The sequence below is a fragment of the Drosophila ficusphila genome, unplaced genomic scaffold (assembly GCF_018152265.1).
Source record: "Drosophila ficusphila isolate 14025-0441.05 unplaced genomic scaffold, ASM1815226v1 contig_414, whole genome shotgun sequence".
Lineage (NCBI taxonomy): Eukaryota > Metazoa > Arthropoda > Insecta > Diptera > Drosophilidae > Drosophila > Drosophila ficusphila.
Window position 1 is genome coordinate 19,813,520 of NW_025064328.1, and position 19,461 is coordinate 19,832,980.

General features: G+C 38.9%; 38 non-coding genes and 1 pseudogene across 38 annotated transcripts; all 39 read left to right on the forward strand.

Moving 5' to 3' along the window:
• Positions 1-783: 783 nt before the first annotated feature.
• On the forward strand, positions 784-902 carry LOC122320139. The gene has a single exon (XR_006245488.1). It is a non-coding gene; the product is annotated as a 5S ribosomal RNA (ribosomal RNA).
• A 347-nt stretch (positions 903-1,249) lies between these two features.
• LOC122320220 lies at positions 1,250-1,368 on the forward strand. Its single transcript, XR_006245567.1, has one exon. It is a non-coding gene; the product is annotated as a 5S ribosomal RNA (ribosomal RNA).
• A 370-nt stretch (positions 1,369-1,738) lies between these two features.
• On the forward strand, positions 1,739-1,857 carry LOC122320170. The gene has a single exon (XR_006245519.1). It is a non-coding gene; the product is annotated as a 5S ribosomal RNA (ribosomal RNA).
• Positions 1,858-2,220: 363 nt separating this feature from the next.
• Positions 2,221-2,339, forward strand: LOC122320172. Its single transcript, XR_006245521.1, has one exon. It is a non-coding gene; the product is annotated as a 5S ribosomal RNA (ribosomal RNA).
• Positions 2,340-2,710: 371 nt separating this feature from the next.
• On the forward strand, positions 2,711-2,831 carry LOC122320173. The gene has a single exon (XR_006245522.1). It is a non-coding gene; the product is annotated as a 5S ribosomal RNA (ribosomal RNA).
• A 364-nt stretch (positions 2,832-3,195) lies between these two features.
• On the forward strand, positions 3,196-3,314 carry LOC122320231. Its single transcript, XR_006245578.1, has one exon. It is a non-coding gene; the product is annotated as a 5S ribosomal RNA (ribosomal RNA).
• Positions 3,315-3,685: 371 nt separating this feature from the next.
• Positions 3,686-3,806, forward strand: LOC122320174. Its single transcript, XR_006245523.1, has one exon. It is a non-coding gene; the product is annotated as a 5S ribosomal RNA (ribosomal RNA).
• Positions 3,807-4,154: 348 nt separating this feature from the next.
• On the forward strand, positions 4,155-4,273 carry LOC122320171. Its single transcript, XR_006245520.1, has one exon. It is a non-coding gene; the product is annotated as a 5S ribosomal RNA (ribosomal RNA).
• Positions 4,274-4,635: 362 nt separating this feature from the next.
• LOC122320242 lies at positions 4,636-4,754 on the forward strand. The gene has a single exon (XR_006245589.1). It is a non-coding gene; the product is annotated as a 5S ribosomal RNA (ribosomal RNA).
• Positions 4,755-5,116: 362 nt separating this feature from the next.
• LOC122320253 lies at positions 5,117-5,235 on the forward strand. The gene has a single exon (XR_006245600.1). It is a non-coding gene; the product is annotated as a 5S ribosomal RNA (ribosomal RNA).
• A 364-nt stretch (positions 5,236-5,599) lies between these two features.
• On the forward strand, positions 5,600-5,718 carry LOC122320145. The gene has a single exon (XR_006245494.1). It is a non-coding gene; the product is annotated as a 5S ribosomal RNA (ribosomal RNA).
• Positions 5,719-6,081: 363 nt separating this feature from the next.
• Positions 6,082-6,200, forward strand: LOC122320156. The gene has a single exon (XR_006245505.1). It is a non-coding gene; the product is annotated as a 5S ribosomal RNA (ribosomal RNA).
• Positions 6,201-6,565: 365 nt separating this feature from the next.
• Positions 6,566-6,685, forward strand: LOC122320183 (annotated as a pseudogene).
• A 363-nt stretch (positions 6,686-7,048) lies between these two features.
• Positions 7,049-7,167, forward strand: LOC122320167. The gene has a single exon (XR_006245516.1). It is a non-coding gene; the product is annotated as a 5S ribosomal RNA (ribosomal RNA).
• A 370-nt stretch (positions 7,168-7,537) lies between these two features.
• On the forward strand, positions 7,538-7,657 carry LOC122320176. The gene has a single exon (XR_006245525.1). It is a non-coding gene; the product is annotated as a 5S ribosomal RNA (ribosomal RNA).
• A 347-nt stretch (positions 7,658-8,004) lies between these two features.
• On the forward strand, positions 8,005-8,123 carry LOC122320178. Its single transcript, XR_006245527.1, has one exon. It is a non-coding gene; the product is annotated as a 5S ribosomal RNA (ribosomal RNA).
• A 363-nt stretch (positions 8,124-8,486) lies between these two features.
• LOC122320166 lies at positions 8,487-8,605 on the forward strand. The gene has a single exon (XR_006245515.1). It is a non-coding gene; the product is annotated as a 5S ribosomal RNA (ribosomal RNA).
• Positions 8,606-8,968: 363 nt separating this feature from the next.
• On the forward strand, positions 8,969-9,087 carry LOC122320189. Its single transcript, XR_006245536.1, has one exon. It is a non-coding gene; the product is annotated as a 5S ribosomal RNA (ribosomal RNA).
• A 363-nt stretch (positions 9,088-9,450) lies between these two features.
• On the forward strand, positions 9,451-9,569 carry LOC122320164. Its single transcript, XR_006245513.1, has one exon. It is a non-coding gene; the product is annotated as a 5S ribosomal RNA (ribosomal RNA).
• Positions 9,570-9,934: 365 nt separating this feature from the next.
• Positions 9,935-10,053, forward strand: LOC122320165. Its single transcript, XR_006245514.1, has one exon. It is a non-coding gene; the product is annotated as a 5S ribosomal RNA (ribosomal RNA).
• A 364-nt stretch (positions 10,054-10,417) lies between these two features.
• LOC122320200 lies at positions 10,418-10,536 on the forward strand. The gene has a single exon (XR_006245547.1). It is a non-coding gene; the product is annotated as a 5S ribosomal RNA (ribosomal RNA).
• Positions 10,537-10,911: 375 nt separating this feature from the next.
• Positions 10,912-11,030, forward strand: LOC122320211. Its single transcript, XR_006245558.1, has one exon. It is a non-coding gene; the product is annotated as a 5S ribosomal RNA (ribosomal RNA).
• A 364-nt stretch (positions 11,031-11,394) lies between these two features.
• Positions 11,395-11,514, forward strand: LOC122320175. Its single transcript, XR_006245524.1, has one exon. It is a non-coding gene; the product is annotated as a 5S ribosomal RNA (ribosomal RNA).
• A 357-nt stretch (positions 11,515-11,871) lies between these two features.
• LOC122320217 lies at positions 11,872-11,990 on the forward strand. The gene has a single exon (XR_006245564.1). It is a non-coding gene; the product is annotated as a 5S ribosomal RNA (ribosomal RNA).
• Positions 11,991-12,360: 370 nt separating this feature from the next.
• LOC122320218 lies at positions 12,361-12,479 on the forward strand. Its single transcript, XR_006245565.1, has one exon. It is a non-coding gene; the product is annotated as a 5S ribosomal RNA (ribosomal RNA).
• A 364-nt stretch (positions 12,480-12,843) lies between these two features.
• LOC122320219 lies at positions 12,844-12,962 on the forward strand. Its single transcript, XR_006245566.1, has one exon. It is a non-coding gene; the product is annotated as a 5S ribosomal RNA (ribosomal RNA).
• A 371-nt stretch (positions 12,963-13,333) lies between these two features.
• On the forward strand, positions 13,334-13,452 carry LOC122320221. Its single transcript, XR_006245568.1, has one exon. It is a non-coding gene; the product is annotated as a 5S ribosomal RNA (ribosomal RNA).
• A 363-nt stretch (positions 13,453-13,815) lies between these two features.
• LOC122320222 lies at positions 13,816-13,934 on the forward strand. Its single transcript, XR_006245569.1, has one exon. It is a non-coding gene; the product is annotated as a 5S ribosomal RNA (ribosomal RNA).
• Positions 13,935-14,298: 364 nt separating this feature from the next.
• On the forward strand, positions 14,299-14,417 carry LOC122320223. The gene has a single exon (XR_006245570.1). It is a non-coding gene; the product is annotated as a 5S ribosomal RNA (ribosomal RNA).
• Positions 14,418-14,782: 365 nt separating this feature from the next.
• On the forward strand, positions 14,783-14,901 carry LOC122320224. The gene has a single exon (XR_006245571.1). It is a non-coding gene; the product is annotated as a 5S ribosomal RNA (ribosomal RNA).
• A 367-nt stretch (positions 14,902-15,268) lies between these two features.
• Positions 15,269-15,387, forward strand: LOC122320225. Its single transcript, XR_006245572.1, has one exon. It is a non-coding gene; the product is annotated as a 5S ribosomal RNA (ribosomal RNA).
• Positions 15,388-15,760: 373 nt separating this feature from the next.
• LOC122320226 lies at positions 15,761-15,879 on the forward strand. The gene has a single exon (XR_006245573.1). It is a non-coding gene; the product is annotated as a 5S ribosomal RNA (ribosomal RNA).
• A 373-nt stretch (positions 15,880-16,252) lies between these two features.
• Positions 16,253-16,371, forward strand: LOC122320227. The gene has a single exon (XR_006245574.1). It is a non-coding gene; the product is annotated as a 5S ribosomal RNA (ribosomal RNA).
• Positions 16,372-16,744: 373 nt separating this feature from the next.
• LOC122320228 lies at positions 16,745-16,863 on the forward strand. The gene has a single exon (XR_006245575.1). It is a non-coding gene; the product is annotated as a 5S ribosomal RNA (ribosomal RNA).
• Positions 16,864-17,229: 366 nt separating this feature from the next.
• LOC122320229 lies at positions 17,230-17,348 on the forward strand. Its single transcript, XR_006245576.1, has one exon. It is a non-coding gene; the product is annotated as a 5S ribosomal RNA (ribosomal RNA).
• A 370-nt stretch (positions 17,349-17,718) lies between these two features.
• Positions 17,719-17,837, forward strand: LOC122320230. The gene has a single exon (XR_006245577.1). It is a non-coding gene; the product is annotated as a 5S ribosomal RNA (ribosomal RNA).
• A 372-nt stretch (positions 17,838-18,209) lies between these two features.
• Positions 18,210-18,328, forward strand: LOC122320232. Its single transcript, XR_006245579.1, has one exon. It is a non-coding gene; the product is annotated as a 5S ribosomal RNA (ribosomal RNA).
• Positions 18,329-18,699: 371 nt separating this feature from the next.
• Positions 18,700-18,818, forward strand: LOC122320233. The gene has a single exon (XR_006245580.1). It is a non-coding gene; the product is annotated as a 5S ribosomal RNA (ribosomal RNA).
• Positions 18,819-19,192: 374 nt separating this feature from the next.
• LOC122320234 lies at positions 19,193-19,311 on the forward strand. Its single transcript, XR_006245581.1, has one exon. It is a non-coding gene; the product is annotated as a 5S ribosomal RNA (ribosomal RNA).
• Positions 19,312-19,461: the final 150 nt, after the last annotated feature.

A 19,461-nucleotide genomic window follows, 5' to 3' on the forward strand; every position in this document is an offset into this window, starting at 1 on the left:
ATAAAGTATATATATTCTTGATCAGCATTACGATCTGAATCCAAATTCGTCTGTACGTCTGTCCGTCTGTTCGTTTCTACGCAAACTAGTCTCTCAGTTTTAAAGCTATCTTGCTGAAACTTTCCCAAAAGTTGTGTAGTTGTTCCACGCAGTATATAAGTCGGTACGAGCCGAATCGGGCGACTATATAGGATGGCTCCCATACAAGAGATTGAAATACAAAATTCTAACGACGTTGTTTTTGATCAGATCGACTTCATTTCTTCCAAATGTCGTTTTCTAACTACTATTGAATTTCGGATTAAATTTTATCGGAAGCGGATAACTCTATCATATAGCTGCCATAGAAAAGATCGAAATTTATATATGTATTTATATAAATAATGGAAACAATTATAACGTCGAAAAATCTATTATATATAGAATTAACGGAAATAAAATGATAACATCGTTGTTTTCATCAGGCAATCATGATTTTTGAAATATATAGTATTCTTACGGCTCTTGAATAACGAATTGAATTTCATTAAAATCGGACGACTATATCATATAGCTGCCATATAAACAATAGTCGAGAATATGAAAAATGTATAGAAAAAGCGTTATAGCTTCGATGCTGTTTATATAAGCTTCGGCTTGCCGAAGCTAGCTTCCTTTCTTGATTTTTATGATTTTACAACAATATAAACAGAAATAAAATACACAAAATAAAGTATACGTCCACATATAGGAAGGCAGGACCGAAATGCGAAGTATAAGCCCAGCGATTTGCCGTCGACTTTCGCCAACGACCATACCACGCTGAACACATCGGTTCTCGTCCGATCACCGAAATTAAGCAGCGTCGGGCGCGGTTAGTACTTAGATGGGGGACCGCTTGGGAACACCGCGTGTTGTTGGCCTCGTCAACAACTTTTTGCCTTTTGCCGCTTTTATATTTTATATGTTTCTATTTAAGGAATTTTTGCCACAATTTTTGCCACTTCTATGCAATTGTGCTAAATATTTCAGTCGTCCATTTCCAAAAAACTTCCCCTACTGATTTTTAAGCAAAACCTTCAGTATCTCTATTGTAATTTCACTTCATAAAACAAAAATATTATGATTTCACAACAATGTAAACAAAATCCGTGGCAGTCCTGAAGGATGTGTCGCAGAAATAAAATTCACAAAATAAAGTATACGTCTACATATAAGTGGGCAGGACCGAAATGCGAAGTATAAGCCCAGCGATTTGCCGTCGACTTTCGCCAACGACCATACCACGCTGAACACATCGGTTCTCGTCCGATCACCGAAATTAAGCAGCGTCGGGCGCGGTTAGTACTTAGATGGGGGACCGCTTGGGAACACCGCGTGTTGTTGGCCTCGTCAACAACTTTTTGCCTTTTGCCTTTTGCCGCTTTTATATTTTATATGTTTCTATTTAAGGATTTTTTGCCAGAATTTTGGCCACTTCTGTGCAATTGTGCTAAATATTTGAGTCGTCTATTTCCAAAAAAACTTCTGCTACTGCTTTTTAAGCAAAACCTTCAGAATCTCTATTGTAATTTCACTTCATAAAACAAAAATATTAAAACACCTTTTTTTATGATTTCACAACAATGTAAACAAAATCCGTGGCAGTCCTGAAGGATGTGTCGCAGAAATAAAATACACAAAATAAAGTATACGTCTACATATAAGTGGGCAGGACCGAAATACGAAGTATAAGCCCAGCGATTTGCCATCGACTTTCGCAAACGACCATACCACGCTGAACACATCGGTTCTCGTCCGATCACCGAAATTAAGCAGCGTCGGGCGCGGTTAGTACTTAGATGGGGGACCGCTTGGGAACACCGCGTGTTGTTGGCCTCGTCAACAACTTTTTGCCTTTTGCCGCTTTTATATTTTATATGTTTCTATTTAAGGAATTTTTGCCACAATTTTTGCCACTTCTGTGCAATTGTGCTAAATATTTGAGTCGTCTATTTCCAAAAAAACTTCTGCTACTGCTTTTTAAGCAAAACCTTCAGAATCTCTATTGTAATTTCACTTCATAAAACAAAAATATTAAAACACCTTTTTTTATGATTTCACAACAATGTAAACAAAATCCGTAGCAGTCCTGAAGGATGTGTCGCAGAAATAAAATACACAAAATAAAGTATACGTCTACATATAAGTGGGCAGGACCGAAATACGAAGTATAAGCCCAGCGATTTGCCATCGACTTTCGCAAACGACCATACCACGCTGAACACATCGGTTCTCGTCCGATCACCGAAATTAAGCAGCGACGGGCGCGGTTAGTACTTAGATGGGGGACCGCTTGGGAACACCGCGTGTTGTTGGCCTCGTCAACAACTTTTTGCCTTTTGCCTTTTGCCGCTTTTATATTTTATATGTTTCTATTTAAGGAATTTTTGCCACAATTTTTGCCACTTCTATGCAATTGTGCTAAATATTTGAGTCGTCTATTTCCAAAAAAACTTCTGCTACTGATTTTTAAGCAAAACCTCCAGTATCTCTATTGTAATTTCACTTCATAAAACAAAAATATTAAAACACCTTTTTTTTATGATTTCACAACAATGTAAACAAAATCCGTAGCAGTCCTGAAGGATGTGTCGCAGAAATAAAATACACAAAATAAAGTATACGTCTACATATAAGTGGGCAGGACCGAAATACGAAGTATAAGCCCAGCGATTTGCCGTCGACTTTCGCCAACGACCATACCACGCTGAACACATCGGTTCTCGTCCGATCACCGAAATTAAGCAGCGTCGGGCGCGGGGTTAGTACTTAGATGGGGGACCGCTTGGGAACACCGCGTGTTGTTGGCCTCGTCAACAACTTTTTGCCTTTTGCCGCTTTTATATTTTATATGTTTCTATTTAAGGATTTTTTGCCAGAATTTTGGCCACTTCTGTGCAATTGTGCTAAATATTTGAGTCGTCTATTTCAAAAAAAACTTCTGCTACTGATTTTTAAGCAAAACCTCCAGTATCTCTATTGTAATTTCACTTCATAAAACAAAAATATTAAAACACCTTTTTTTTATGATTTCACAACAATGTAAACAAAATCCGTGGCAGTCCTGAAGGATGTGTCGCAGAAATAAAATACACAAAATAAAGTATACGTCTACATATAAGTGGGCAGGACCGAAATACGAAGTATAAGCCCCGCGATTTGCCATCGACTTTCGCCAACGACCATACCACGCTGAACACATCGGTTCTCGTCCGATCACCGAAATTAAGCAGCGTCGGGCGCGGTTAGTACTTAGATGGGGGACCGCTTGGGAACACCGCGTGTTGTTGGCCTCGTCAACAACTTTTTGCCTTTTGCCTTTTGCCGCTTTTATATTTTATATGTTTCTATTTAAGGAATTTTTGCCACAATTTTTGCCACTTCTATGCAATTGTGCTAAATATTTGAGTCGTCTATTTCCAAAAAAACTTCTGCTACTGATTTTTAAGCAAAACCTCCAGTATCTCTATTGTAATTTCACTTCATAAAACAAAAATATTAAAACACCTTTTTTTTATGATTTCACAACAATGTAAACAAAATCCGTAGCAGTCCTGAAGGATGTGTCGCAGAAATAAAATACACAAAATAAAGTATACGTCTACATATAAGTGGGCAGGACCGAAATACGAAGTATAAGCCCAGCGATTTGCCGTCGACTTTCGCCAACGACCATACCACGCTGAACACATCGGTTCTCGTCCGATCACCGAAATTAAGCAGCGTCGGGCGCGGGGTTAGTACTTAGATGGGGGACCGCTTGGGAACACCGCGTGTTGTTGGCCTCGTCAACAACTTTTTGCCTTTTGCCGCTTTTATATTTTATATGTTTCTATTTAAGGATTTTTTGCCAGAATTTTGGCCACTTCTGTGCAATTGTGCTAAATATTTGAGTCGTCTATTTCAAAAAAAACTTCTGCTACTGATTTTTAAGCAAAACCTCCAGTATCTCTATTGTAATTTCACTTCATAAAACAAAAATATTATGATTTCACAACAATGTAAACAAAATCCGTGGCAGTCCTGAAGGATGTGTCGCAGAAATAAAATACACAAAATAAAGTATACGTCTACATATAAGTGGGCAGGACCGAAATACGAAGTATAAGCCCCGCGATTTGCCATCGACTTTCGCCAACGACCATACCACGCTAAACACATCGGTTCTCGTCCGATCACCGAAATTAAGCAGCGTCGGGCGCGGTTAGTACTTAGATGGGGGACCGCTTGGGAACACCGCGTGTTGTTGGCCTCGTCAACAACTTTTTGCCTTTTGCCGCTTTTATATTTTATATGTTTCTATTTAAGGAATTTTTGCCACAATTTTTGCCACTTCTATGCAATTGTGCTAAATATTTCAGTCGTCCATTTTCAAAAAACTTCTGCTACTGCTTTTTAAGCAAAACCTTCAGAATCTCTATTGTAATTTCACTTCATAAAACAAAAATATTAAAACACCTTTTTTTATGATTTCACAACAATGTAAACAAAATCCGTAGCAGTCCTGAAGGATGTGTCGCAGAAATAAAATACACAAAATAAAGTATACGTCTACATATAAGTGGGCAGGACCGAAATACGAAGTATAAGCCCAGCGATTTGCCATCGACTTTCGCCAACGACCATACCACGCTGAACACATCGGTTCTCGTCCGATCACCGAAATTAAGCAGCGTCGGGCGCGGTTAGTACTTAGATGGGGGACCGCTTGGGAACACCGCGTGTTGTTGGCCTCGTCAACAACTTTTTGCCTTTTGCCGCTTTTATATTTTATATGTTTCTATTTAAGGATTTTTTGCCAGAATTTTGGCCACTTCTATGCAATTGTGCTAAATATTTGAGTCGTCTATTTCCAAAAAAACTTCTGCTACTGATTTTTAAGCAAAACCTCCAGTATCTCTATTGTAATTTCACTTCATAAAACAAAAATATTAAAACACCTTTTTTTATGATTTCACAACAATGTAAAAAAAATCCGTGGCAGTCCTGAAGGATGATCACAGAAATAAAATACACAAAATAAAGTATACGTCTACATATAAGTGGGCAGGACCGAAATACGAAGTATAAGCCCCGCGATTTGCCATCGACTTTGGCCAACGACCATACCACGCTGAACACATCGGTTCTCGTCCGATCACCGAAATTAAGCAGCGTCGGGCGCGGTTAGTACTTAGATGGGGGACCGCTTGGGAACACCGCGTGTTGTTGGCCTCGTCAACAACTTTTTGCCTTTTGCCGCTTTTATATTTTATATGTTTCTATTTAAGGATTTTTTGCCAGAATTTTGGCCACTTCTATGCAATTGTGCTAAATATTTGAGTCGTCTATTTCAAAAAAAACTTCTGCTACTGATTTTTAAGCAAAACCTCCAGTATCTCTATTGTAATTTCACTTCATAAAACAAAAATATTAAAACACCTTTTTTTTATGATTTCACAACAATGTAAACAAAATCCGTGGCAGTCCTGAAGGATGTGTCGCAGAAATAAAATACACAAAATAAAGTATACGTCTACATATAAGTGGGCAGGACCGAAATACGAAGTATAAGCCCTGCGATTTGTCATCGACTTTCGCCAACGACCATACCACGCTGAACACATCGGTTCTCGTCCGATCACCGAAATTAAGCAGCGTCGGGCGCGGTTAGTACTTAGATGGGGGACCGCTTGGGAACACCGCGTGTTGTTGGCCTCGTCAACAACTTTTTGCCTTTTGCCGCTTTTATATTTTATATGTTTCTATTTAAGGAATTTTTGCCACAATTTTTGCCACTTCTATGCAATTGTGCTAAATATTTCAGTCGTCCATTTTCAAAAAACTTCTGCTACTGCTTTTTAAGCAAAACCTTCAGAATCTCTATTGTAATTTCACTTCATAAAACAAAAATATTAAAACACCTTTTTTTTATGATTTCACAACAATGTAAACAAAATCCGTAGCAGTCCTGAAGGATGTGTCGCAGAAATAAAATACACAAAATAAAGTATACGTCTACATATAAGTGGGCAGGACCGAAATACGAAGTATAAGCCCAGCGATTTGCCATCGACTTTCGCCAACGACCATACCACGCTGAACACATCGGTTCTCGTCCGATCACCGAAATTAAGCAGCGTCGGGCGCGGTTAGTACTTAGATGGGGGACCGCTTGGGAACACCGCGTGTTGTTGGCCTCGTCAACAACTTTTTGCCTTTTGCCGCTTCTATATTTTATATGTTTCTATTTAAGGATTTTTTTGCCAGAATTTTGGCCACTTCTATGCAATTGTGCTAAATATTTGAGTCGTCTATTTCCAAAAAAACTTCTGCTACTGATTTTTAAGCAAAACCTCCAGTATCTCTATTGTAATTTCACTTCATAAAACAAAAATATTAAAACACCTTTTTTTTATGATTTCACAACAATGTAAACAAAATCCGTGGCAGTCCTGAAGGATGTGTCGCAGAAATAAAATACACAAAATAAAGTATACGTCTACATATAAGTGGGCAGGACCGAAATACGAAGTATAAGCCCCGCGATTTGCCATCGACTTTCGCCAACGACCATACCACGCTGAACACATTTGGTTCTCGTCCGCTCACCGAAATTAAGCAGCGTCGGGCGCGGTTAGTACTTAGAGTGGGGACCGCTTGGGCACACCGCGTGTTGTTGGCCTCGTCAACAACTTTTTGCCTTTTGCCGCTTTTATATTTTATATGTTTCTATTTAAGGAATTTTTGCCACAATTTTTGCCACTTCTATGCAATTGTGCTAAATATTTCAGTCGTCCATTTTCAAAAAACTTCTGCTACTGCTTTTTAAGCAAAACCTTCAGAATCTCTATTGTAATTTCACTTCATAAAACAAAAATATTAAAACACCTTTTTTTTATGATTTCACAACAATGTAAACAAAATCCGTAGCAGTCCTGAAGGATGTGTCGCAGAAATAAAATACACAAAATAAAGTATACGTCTACATATAAGTGGGCAGGACCGAAATACGAAGTATAAGCCCAGCGATTTGCCATCGACTTTCGCCAACGACCATACCACGCTGAACACATCGGTTCTCGTCCGATCACCGAAATTAAGCAGCGTCGGGCGCGGTTAGTACTTAGATGGGGGACCGCTTGGGAACACCGCGTGTTGTTGGCCTCGTCAACAACTTTTTGCCTTTTGCCTTTTGCCGCTTTTATATTTTATATGTTTCTATTTAAGGATTTTTTGCCAGAATTTTGGCAACTTCTATGCAATTGTGCTAAATATTTGAGTCGTCTATTTCAAAAAAAACTTCTGCTACTGATTTTTAAGCAAAACCTTCAGAATCTCTATTGTAATTTCACTTCATAAAACAAAAATATTAAAACACCTTTTTTTATGATTTCACAACAATGTAAACAAAATCCGTAGCAGTCCTGAAGGATGTGTTGCAGAAATAAAATACACAAAATAAAGTATACGTCTACATATAAGTGGGCAGGACCGAAATACGAAGTATAAGCCCCGCGATTTGCCATCGACTTTCGCCAACGACCATACCACGCTGAACACATCGGTTCTCGTCCGATCACCGAAATTAAGCAGCGTCGGGCGCGGTTAGTACTTAGATGGGGGGACCGCTTGGGAACACCGCGTGTTGTTGGCCTCGTCAACAACTTTTTGCCTTTTGCCGCTTTTATATTTATATGTTTCTATTTAAAGATTTTTTGCCAGAATTTTGGCAACTTCTATGCAATTGTGCTAAATATTTGAGTCGTCTATTTCAAAAAAAACTTCTGCTACTGATTTTTAAGCAAAACCTTCAGAATCTCTATTGTAATTTCACTTCATAAAACAAAAATATTATGATTTCACAACAATGTAAACAAAATCCGTGGCAGTCCTGAAGGATGTGTCGCAGAAATAAAATACACAAAATAAAGTATACGTCTACATATAAGTGGGCAGGACCGAAATACGAAGTATAAGCCCTGCGATTTGCCATCGACTTTCGCCAACGACCATACCACGCTGAACACATCGGTTCTCGTCCGATCACCGAAATTAAGCAGCGTCGGGCGCGGTTAGTACTTAGATGGGGGACCGCTTGGGAACACCGCGTGTTGTTGGCCTCGTCAACAACTTTTTGCCTTTTGCCGCTTTTATATTTATATGTTTCTATTTAAGGAATTTTTGCCACAATTTTTGCCACTTCTATGCAATTGTGCTAAATATTTGAGTCGTCTATTTCCAAAAAAACTTCTGCTACTGATTTTTAAGCAAAACCTCCAGTATCTCTATTGTAATTTCACTTCATAAAACAAAAATATTAAAACACCTTTTTTTTATGATTTCACAACAATGTAAACAAAATCCGTAGCAGTCCTGAAGGATGTGTCGCAGAAATAAAATACACAAAATAAAGTATACGTCTACATATAAGTGGGCAGGACCGAAATACGAAGTATAAGCCCAGCGATTTGCCATCGACTTTCGCCAACGACCATACCACGCTGAACACGTCGGTTCTCGTCCGATCACCGAAATTAAGCAGCGTCGGGCGCGGTTAGTACTTAGATGGGGGACCGCTTGGGAACACCGCGTGTTGTTGGCCTCGTCAACAACTTTTTGCCTTTTGCCGCTTTTATATTTATATGTTTCTATTTAAGGATTTTTTGCCAGAATTTTGGCCACTTCTATGCAATTGTGCTAAATATTTGAGTCGTCTATTTCAAAAAAAACTTCTGCTACTGATTTTTAAGCAAAACCTTCAGAATCTCTATTGTAATTTCACTTCATAAAACAAAAATATTAAAACACCTTTTTTTTATGATTTCACAACAATGTAAACAAAATCCGTGGCAGTCCTGAAGGATGTGTCGCAGAAATAAAATACACAAAATAAAGTATACGTCTACATATAAGTGGGCAGGACCGAAATACGAAGTATAAGCCCCGCGATTTGCCATCGACTTTCGCCAACGACCATACCACGCTGAACACATCGGTTCTCGTCCGATCACCGAAATTAAGCAGCGTCGGGCGCGGTTAGTACTTAGATGGGGGACCGCTTGGGAACACCGCGTGTTGTTGGCCTCGTCAACCACTTTTTGCCTTTTGCCGCTTTTATATTTATATGTTTCTATTTAAGGATTTTTTGCCAGAATTTTGGCCACTTCTATGCAATTGTGCTAAATATTTGAGTCGTCTATTTCCAAAAAAACTTCTGCTACTGATTTTTAAGCAAAACCTCCAGTATCTCTATTGTAATTTCACTTCATAAAACAAAAATATTAAAACACCTTTTTTTTATGATTTCACAACAATGTAAACAAAATCCGTGGCAGTCCTGAAGGATGTGTCGCAGAAATAAAATACACAAAATAAAGTATACGTCTACATATAAGTGGGCAGGACCGAAATACGAAGTATAAGCCCCGCGATTTGCCATCGACTTTCGCCAACGACCATACCACGCTGAACACATCGGTTCTCGTCCGATCACCGAAATTAAGCAGCGTCGGGCGCGGTTAGTACTTAGATGGGGGACCGCTTGGGAACACCGCGTGTTGTTGGCTTCGTCAACAACTTTTTGCCTTTTGCCGCTTCTATATTTTATATGTTTCTATTTAAGGATTTTTTGCCAGAATTTTGGCCACTTCTATGCAATTGTGCTAAATATTTGAGTCGTCTATTTCCAAAAAAACTTCTGCTACTGATTTTTAAGCAAAACCTCCAGTATCTCTATTGTAATTTCACTTCATAAAACAAAAATATTAAAACACCTTTTTTTTTATGATTTCACAACAATGTAAACAAAATCCGTAGCAGTCCTGAAGGATGTGTCGCAGAAATAAAATACACAAAATAAAGTATACGTCTACATATAAGTGGGCAGGACCGAAATACGAAGTATAAGCCCCGCGATTTGCCATCGACTTTCGCCAACGACCATACCACGCTGAACACATCGGTTCTCGTCCGATCACCGAAATTAAGCAGCGTCGGGCGCGGTTAGTACTTAGATGGGGGACCGCTTGGGAACACCGCGTGTTGTTGGCTTCGTCAACAACTTTTTGCCTTTTGCCGCTTCTATATTTTATATGTTTCTATTTAAGGATTTTTTGCCAGAATTTTGGCCACTTCTATGCAATTGTGCTAAATATTTGAGTCGTCTATTTCCAAAAAAACTTCTGCTACTGATTTTTAAGCAAAACCTCCAGTATCTCTATTGTAATTTCACTTCATAAAACAAAAATATTAAAACACCTTTTTTTTATGATTTCACAACAATGTAAACAAAATCCGTGGCAGTCCTGAAGGATGTGTCGCAGAAATAAAATACACAAAATAAAGTATACGTCTACATATAAGTGGGCAGGACCGAAATACGAAGTATAAGCCCCGCGATTTGCCATCGACTTTCGCCAACGACCATACCACGCTGAACACATCGGTTCTCGTCCGATCACCGAAATTAAGCAGCGTCGGGCGCGGTTAGTACTTAGATGGGGGACCGCTTGGGAACACCGCGTGTTGTTGGCCTCGTCAACAACTTTTTGCCTTTTGCCTTTTGCCGCTTTTATATTTTATATGTTTCTATTTAAGGATTTTTTTGCCAGAATTTTGGCCACTTCTATGCAATTGTGCTAAATATTTGAGTCGTCTATTTCAAAAAAAAACTTCTGCTACTGATTTTTAAGCAAAACCTCCAGTATCTCTATTGTAATTTCACTTCATAAAACAAAAATATTAAAACACCTTTTTTTTTTATGATTTCACAACAATGTAAACAAAATCCGTGGCAGTCCTGAAGGATGTGTCGCAGAAATAAAATACACAAAATAAAGTATACGTCTACATATAAGTGGGCAGGACCGAAATACGAAGTATAAGCCCAGCGATTTGCCATCGACTTTCGCCAACGACCATACCACGCTGAACACATCGGTTCTCGTCCGATCACCGAAATTAAGCAGCGTCGGGCGCGGTTAGTACTTAGATGGGGGACCGCTTGGGAACACCGCGTGTTGTTGGCCTCGTCAACAACTTTTTGCCTTTTGCCGCTTCTATATTTTATATGTTTCTATTTAAGGATTTTTTGCCAGAATTTTGGCCACTTCTATGCAATTGTGCTAAATATTTGAGTCGTCTATTTCCAAAAAAACTTCTGCTACTGATTTTTAAGCAAAACCTCCAGTATCTCTATTGTAATTTCACTTCATAAAACAAAAATATTAAAACACCTTTTTTTTATGATTTCACAACAATGTAAACAAAATCCGTGGCAGTCCTGAAGGATGTGTCGCAGAAATAAAATACACAAAATAAAGTATACGTCTACATATAAGTGGGCAGGACCGAAATACGAAGTATAAGCCCCGCGATTTGCCATCGACTTTCGCCAACGACCATACCACGCTGAACACATTTGGTTCTCGTCCGATCACCGAAATTAAGCAGCGTCGGGCGCGGTTAGTACTTAGATGGGGGACCGCTTGGGAACACCGCGTGTTGTTGGCCTCGTCAACAACTTTTTGCCTTTTGCCGCTTTTATATGTTTCTATTTAAGGAATTTTTGCCACAATTTTTGCCACTTCTATGCAATTGTGCTAAATATTTGAGTCGTCTATTTCCAAAAAAACTTCTGCTACTGATTTTTAAGCAAAACCTCCAGTATCTCTATTGTAATTTCACTTCATAAAACAAAAATATTAAAACACCTTTTTTTTATGATTTCACAACAATGTAAACAAAATCCGTAGCAGTCCTGAAGGATGTGTCGCAGAAATAAAATACACAAAATAAAGTATACGTCTACATATAAGTGGGCAGGACCGAAATACGAAGTATAAGCCCCGCGATTTGCCATCGACTTTCGCCAACGACCATACCACGCTGAACACATCGGTTCTCGTCCGATCACCGAAATTAAGCAGCGTCGGGCGCGGTTAGTACTTAGATGGGGGACCGCTTGGGAACACCGCGTGTTGTTGGCCTCGTCAACAACTTTTTGCCTTTTGCCTTTTGCCGCTTTTATATTTATATGTTTCTATTTAAGGATTTTTTGCCAGAATTTTGGCAACTTCTATGCAATTGTGCTAAATATTTGAGTCGTCTATTTCCAAAAAAACTTCTGCTACTGCTTTTTAAGCAAAACCTTCAGAATCTCTATTGTAATTTCACTTCATAAAACAAAAATATTAAAACACCTTTTTTTTATGATTTCACAACAATGTAAACAAAATCCGTGGCAGTCCTGAAGGATGTGTTGCAGAAATAAAATACACAAAATAAAGTATACGTCTACATATAAGTGGGCAGGACCGAAATACGAAGTATAAGCCCTGCGATTTGCCATCGACTTTCGCCAACGACCATACCACGCTGAACACATCGGTTCTCGTCCGATCACCGAAATTAAGCAGCGTCGGGCGCGGTTAGTACTTAGATGGGGGACCGCTTGGGAACACCGCGTGTTGTTGGCCTCGTCAACAACTTTTTGCCTTTTGCCGCTTTTATATTTTATATGTTTCTATTTAAGGAATTTTTGCTACAATTTTTGCCACTTCTATGCAATTGTGCTAAATATTTGAGTCGTCTATTTCCAAAAAAACTTCTGCTACTGATTTTTAAGCAAAACCTCCAGTATCTCTATTGTAATTTCACTTCATAAAACAAAAATATTAAAACACCTTTTTTTTATGATTTCACAACAATGTAAACAAAATCCGTAGCAGTCCTGAAGGATGTGTCGCAGAAATAAAATACACAAAATAAAGTATACGTCTACATATAAGTGGGCAGGACCGAAATACGAAGTATAAGCCGAGCGATTTGCCATCGACTTTCGCCAACGACCATACCACGCTGAACACATCGGTTCTCGTCCGATCACCGAAATTAAGCAGCGTCGGGCGCGGTTAGTACTTAGATGGGGGACCGCTTGGGAACACCGCGTGTTGTTGGCCTCGTCAACAACTTTTTGCCTTTTGCCTTTTGCCGCTTTTATATTTATATGTTTCTATTTAAGGATTTTTTGCCAGAATTTTGGCCACTTCTATGCAATTGTGCTAAATATTTGAGTCGTCTATTTCAAAAAAAACTTCTGCTACTGATTTTTAAGCAAAACCTTCAGAATCTCTATTGTAATTTCACTTCATAAAACAAAAATATTAAAACACCTTTTTTTTTATGATTTCACAACAATGTAAACAAAATCCGTGGCAGTCCTGAAGGATGTGTCGCAGAAATAAAATACACAAAATAAAGTATACGTCTACATATAAGTGGGCAGGACCGAAATACGAAGTATAAGCCCCGCGATTTGCCATCGACTTTCGCCAACGACCATACCACGCTGAACACATCGGTTCTCGTCCGATCACCGAAATTAAGCAGCGTCGGGCGCGGTTAGTACTTAGATGGGGGACCGCTTGGGAACACCGCGTGTTGTTGGCCTCGTCAACCACTTTTTGCCTTTTGCCGCTTTTATATTTATATGTTTCTATTTAAGGATTTTTTGCCAGAATTTTGGCCACTTCTATGCAATTGTGCTAAATATTTGAGTCGTCTATTTCCAAAAAAACTTCTGCTACTGATTTTTAAGCAAAACCTCCAGTATCTCTATTGTAATTTCACTTCATAAAACAAAAATATTAAAACACCTTTTTTTTATGATTTCACAACAATGTAAACAAAATCCGTGGCAGTCCTGAAGGATGTGTCGCAGAAATAAAATACACAAAATAAAGTATACGTCTACATATAAGTGGGCAGGACCGAAATACGAAGTATAAGCCCCGCGATTTGCCATCGACTTTCGCCAACGACCATACCACGCTGAACACATCGGTTCTCGTCCGATCACCGAAATTAAGCAGCGTCGGGCGCGGTTAGTACTTAGATGGGGGACCGCTTGGGAACACCGCGTGTTGTTGGCCTCGTCAACAACTTTTTGCCTTTTGCCGCTTCTATATTTTATATGTTTCTATTTAAGGATTTTTTGCCAGAATTTTGGCCACTTCTATGCAATTGTGCTAAATATTTGAGTCGTCTATTTCCAAAAAAACTTCTGCTACTGATTTTTAAGCAAAACCTCCAGTATCTCTATTGTAATTTCACTTCATAAAACAAAAATATTAAAACACCTTTTTTTTATGATTTCACAACAATGTAAACAAAATCCGTGGCAGTCCTGAAGGATGTGTCGCAGAAATAAAATACACAAAATAAAGTATACGTCTACATATAAGTGGGCAGGACCGAAATACGAAGTATAAGCCCCGCGATTTGCCATCGACTTTCGCCAACGACCATACCACGCTGAACACATCGGTTCTCGTCCGATCACCGAAATTAAGCAGCGTCGGGCGCGGTTAGTACTTAGATGGGGGACCGCTTGGGAACACCGCGTGTTGTTGGCCTCGTCAACAACTTTTTTTTGCCTTTTGCCGCTTTTATATTTTATATGTTTCTATTTAAGGATTTTTTGCCAGAATTTTGGCCACTTCTATGCAATTGTGCTAAATATTTGAGTCGTCTATTTCAAAAAAAACTTCTGCTACTGATTTTTAAGCAAAACCTCCAGTATCTCTATTGTAATTTCACTTCATAAAACAAAAATATTAAAACACCTTTTTTTATGATTTCACAACAATGTAAACAAAATCCGTGGCAGTCCTGAAGGATGTGTCGCAGAAATAAAATACACAAAATAAAGTATCGTCTACATATAAGTGGGCAGGACCGAAATACGAAGTATAAGCCCCGCGATTTGCCATCGACTTTCGCCAACGACCATACCACGCTGAACACATCGGTTCTCGTCCGATCACCGAAATTAAGCAGCGTCGGGCGCGGTTAGTACTTAGATGGGGGACCGCTTGGGAACACCGCGTGTTGTTGGCCTCGTCAACAACTTTTTGCTTTCCTTTTGCCGCTTTTATATTTTATATGTTTCTATTTAAGGAATTTTTGCCACAATTTTGGCCACTTCTATGCAATTGTGCTTAATATTTGAGTCGTCTATTTTCAAAAAAACTTCTGCTACTGCTTTTTAAGCAAAACCTTCAGAATCTCTATTGTAATTTCACTTCATAAAACAAAAATATTAAAACACCTTTTTTTATGATTTCACAACAATGTAAACAAAATCCGTGGCAGTCCTGAAGGATGTGTCGCAGAAATAAAATACACAAAATAAAGTATACGTCTACATATAAGTGGGCAGGACCGAAATACGAAGTATAAGCCCAGCGATTTGCCATCGACTTTCGCCAACGACCATACCACGCTGAACACATCGGTTCTCGTCCGATCACCGAAATTAAGCAGCGTCGGGCGCGGTTAGTACTTAGATGGGGGACCGCTTGGGAACACCGCGTGTTGTTGGCCTCGTCAACAACTTTTTGCCTTTTGCCTTTTGCCGCTTTTATATTTTATATGTTTCTATTTAAGGATTTTTTTGCCAGAATTTTGGCCACTTCTATGCAATTGTGCTAAATATTTGAGTCGTCTATTTCCAAAAAAACTTCTGCTACTGATTTTTAAGCAAAACCTCCAGTATCTCTATTGTAATTTCACTTCATAAAACAAAAATATTAAAACACCTTTTTTTTTATGATTTCACAACAATGTAAACAAAATCCGTGGCAGTCCTGAAGGATGTGTCGCAGAAATAAAATACACAAAATAAAGTATACGTCTACATATAAGTGGGCAGGACCGAAATACGAAGTATAAGCCCAGCGATTTGCCATCGACTTTCGCCAACGACCATACCACGCTGAACACATCGGTTCTCGTCCGATCACCGAAATTAAGCAGCGTCGGGCGCGGTTAGTACTTAGATGGGGGACCGCTTGGGAACACCGCGTGTTGTTGGCCTCGTCAACAACTTTTTGCCTTTTGCCTTTTGCCGCTTTTATATTTTATATGTTTCTATTTAAGGATTTTTTTGCCAGAATTTTGGCCACTTCTATGCAATTGTGCTAAATATTTGAGTCGTCTATTTCCAAAAAAACTTCTGCTACTGATTTTTAAGCAAAACCTCCAGTATCTCTATTGTAATTTCACTTCATAAAACAAAAATATTAAAACACCTTTTTTTTTATGATTTCACAACAATGTAAACAAAATCCGTGGCAGTCCTGAAGGATGTGTCGCAGAAATAAAATACACAAAATAAAGTATACGTCTACATATAAGTGGGCAGGACCGAAATACGAAGTATAAGCCCAGCGATTTGCCATCGACTTTCGCCAACGACCATACCACGCTGAACACATCGGTTCTCGTCCGATCACCGAAATTAAGCAGCGTCGGGCGCGGTTAGTACTTAGATGGGGGACCGCTTGGGAACACCGCGTGTTGTTGGCCTCGTCAACAACTTTTTGCCTTTTGCCTTTTGCCGCTTTTATATTTTATATGTTTCTATTTAAGGATTTTTTTGCCAGAATTTTGGCCACTTCTATGCAATTGTGCTAAATATTTGAGTCGTCTATTTCCAAAAAAACTTCTGCTACTGATTTTTAAGCAAAACCTCCAGTATCTCTATTGTAATTTCACTTCATAAAACAAAAATATTAAAACACCTTTTTTTTTATGATTTCACAACAATGTAAACAAAATCCGTGGCAGTCCTGAAGGATGTGTCGCAGAAATAAAATACACAAAATAAAGTATACGTCTACATATAAGTGGGCAGGACCGAAATACGAAGTATAAGCCCAGCGATTTGCCATCGACTTTCGCCAACGACCATACCACGCTGAACACATCGGTTCTCGTCCGATCACCGAAATTAAGCAGCGTCGGGCGCGGTTAGTACTTAGATGGGGGACCGCTTGGGAACACCGCGTGTTGTTGGCCTCGTCAACAACTTTTTGCCTTTTGCCGCTTTTATATTTTATATGTTTCTATTTAAGGATTTTTTTGCCAGAATTTTGGCCACTTCTATGCAATTGTGCTAAATATTTGAGTCGTCTATTTCCAAAAAAAACTTCTGCTACTGATTTTTAAGCAAAACCTCCAGTATCTCTATTGTAATTTCACTTCATAAAACAAAAATATTAAAACACCTTTTTTTTATGATTTCACAACAATGTAAACAAAATCCGTGGCAGTCCTGAAGGATGTGTCGCAGAAATAAAATACACAAAATAAAGTATACGTCTACATATAAGTGGGCAGGACCGAAATACGAAGTATAAGCCCAGCGATTTGCCATCGACTTTCGCCAACGACCATACCACGCTGAACACATCGGTTCTCGTCCGATCACCGAAATTAAGCAGCGTCGGGCGCGGTTAGTACTTAGATGGGGGACCGCTTGGGAACACCGCGTGTTGTTGGCCTCGTCAACAACTTTTTGCCTTTTGCCTTTTGCCGCTTTTATATTTTATATGTTTCTATTTAAGGAATTTTTGCCACAATTTTTGCCACTTCTATGCAATTGTGCTAAATATTTGAGTCGTCTATTTCAAAAAAACTTCTGCTACTGATTTTTAAGCAAAACCTCCAGTATCTCTATTGTAATTTCACTTCATAAAACAAAAATATTAAAACACCTTTTTTTTATGATTTCACAACAATGTAAACAAAATCCGTGGCAGTCCTGAAGGATGTGTCGCAGAAATAAAATACACAAAATAAAGTATACGTCTACATATAAGTGGGCAGGACCGAAATACGAAGTATAAGCCCCGCGATTTGCCATCGACTTTCGCCAACGACCATACCACGCTGAACACATCGGTTCTCGTCCGATCACCGAAATTAAGCAGCGTCGGGCGCGGTTAGTACTTAGATGGGGGACCGCTTGGGAACACCGCGTGTTGTTGGCCTCGTCAACAACTTTTTGCCTTTTGCCTTTTGCCGCTTTTATATTTTATATGTTTCTATTTAAGGATTTTTTTGCCAGAATTTTGGCCACTTCTATGCAATTGTGCTAAATATTTGAGTCGTCTATTTCCAAAAAAAACTTCTGCTACTGCTTTTTAAGCAAAGCCTTCAGAATCTCTATTGTAATTTCACTTCATAAAACAAAAATATTAAAACACCTTTTTTTATGATTTCACAACAATGTAAACAAAATCCGTGGCAGTCCTGAAGGATGTGTCGCAGAAATAAAATACACAAAATAAAGTATACGTCTACATATAAGTGGGCAGGACCGAAATACGAAGTATAAGCCCAGCGATTTGCCATCGACTTTCGCCAACGACCATACCACGCTGAACACATCGGTTCTCGTCCGATCACCGAAATTAAGCAGCGTCGGGCGCGGTTAGTACTTAGATGGGGGACCGCTTGGGAACACCGCGTGTTGTTGGCCTCGTCAACAACTTTTTGCCTTTTGCCTTTTGCCGCTTTTATATTTTATATGTTTCTATTTAAGGAATTTTTGCCACAATTTTTGCCACTTCTATGCAATTGTGCTAAATATTTGAGTCGTCTATTTCCAAAAAAACTTCTGCTACTGATTTTTAAGCAAAACCTCCAGTATCTCTATTGTAATTTCACTTCATAAAACAAAAATATTAAAACACCTTTTTTTTATGATTTCACAACAATGTAAACAAAATCCGTGGCAGTCCTGAAGGATGTGTCGCAGAAATAAAATACACAAAATAAAGTATACGTCTACATATAAGTGGGCAGGACCGAAATACGAAGTATAAGCCCCGCGATTTGCCATCGACTTTCGCCAACGACCATACCACGCTGAACACATCGGTTCTCGTCCGATCACCGAAATTAAGCAGCGTCGGGCGCGGTTAGTACTTAGATGGGGGACCGCTTGGGAACACCGCGTGTTGTTGGCCTCGTCAACAACTTTTTGCCTTTTGCCTTTTGCCGCTTTTATATTTTATATGTTTCTATTTAAGGATTTTTTTGCCAGAATTTTGGCCACTTCTATGCAATTGTGATAAATATTTGAGTCGTCTATTTCAAAAAAAAACTTCTGCTACTGATTTTTAAGCAAAACCTCCAGTATCTCTATTGTAATTTCACTTCATAAAACAAAAATATTAAAACACCTTTTTTTTTATGATTTCACAACAATGTAAACAAAATCCGTGGCAGTCCTGAAGGATGTGTCGCAGAAATAAAATACACAAAATAAAGTATACGTCTACATATAAGTGGGCAGGACCGAAATACGAAGTATAAGCCCAGCGATTTGCCATCGACTTTCGCCAACGACCATACCACGCTGAACACATCGGTTCTCGTCCGATCACCGAAATTAAGCAGCGTCGGGCGCGGTTAGTACTTAGATGGGGGACCGCTTGGGAACACCGCGTGTTGTTGGCCTCGTCAACAACTTTTTGCCTTTTGCCTTTTGCCGCTTTTATATTTTATATGTTTCTATTTAAGGATTTTTTTGCCAGAATTTTGGCCACTTCTATGCAATTGTGCTAAATATTTGAGTCGTCTATTTCAAAAAAAACTTCTGCTACTGAT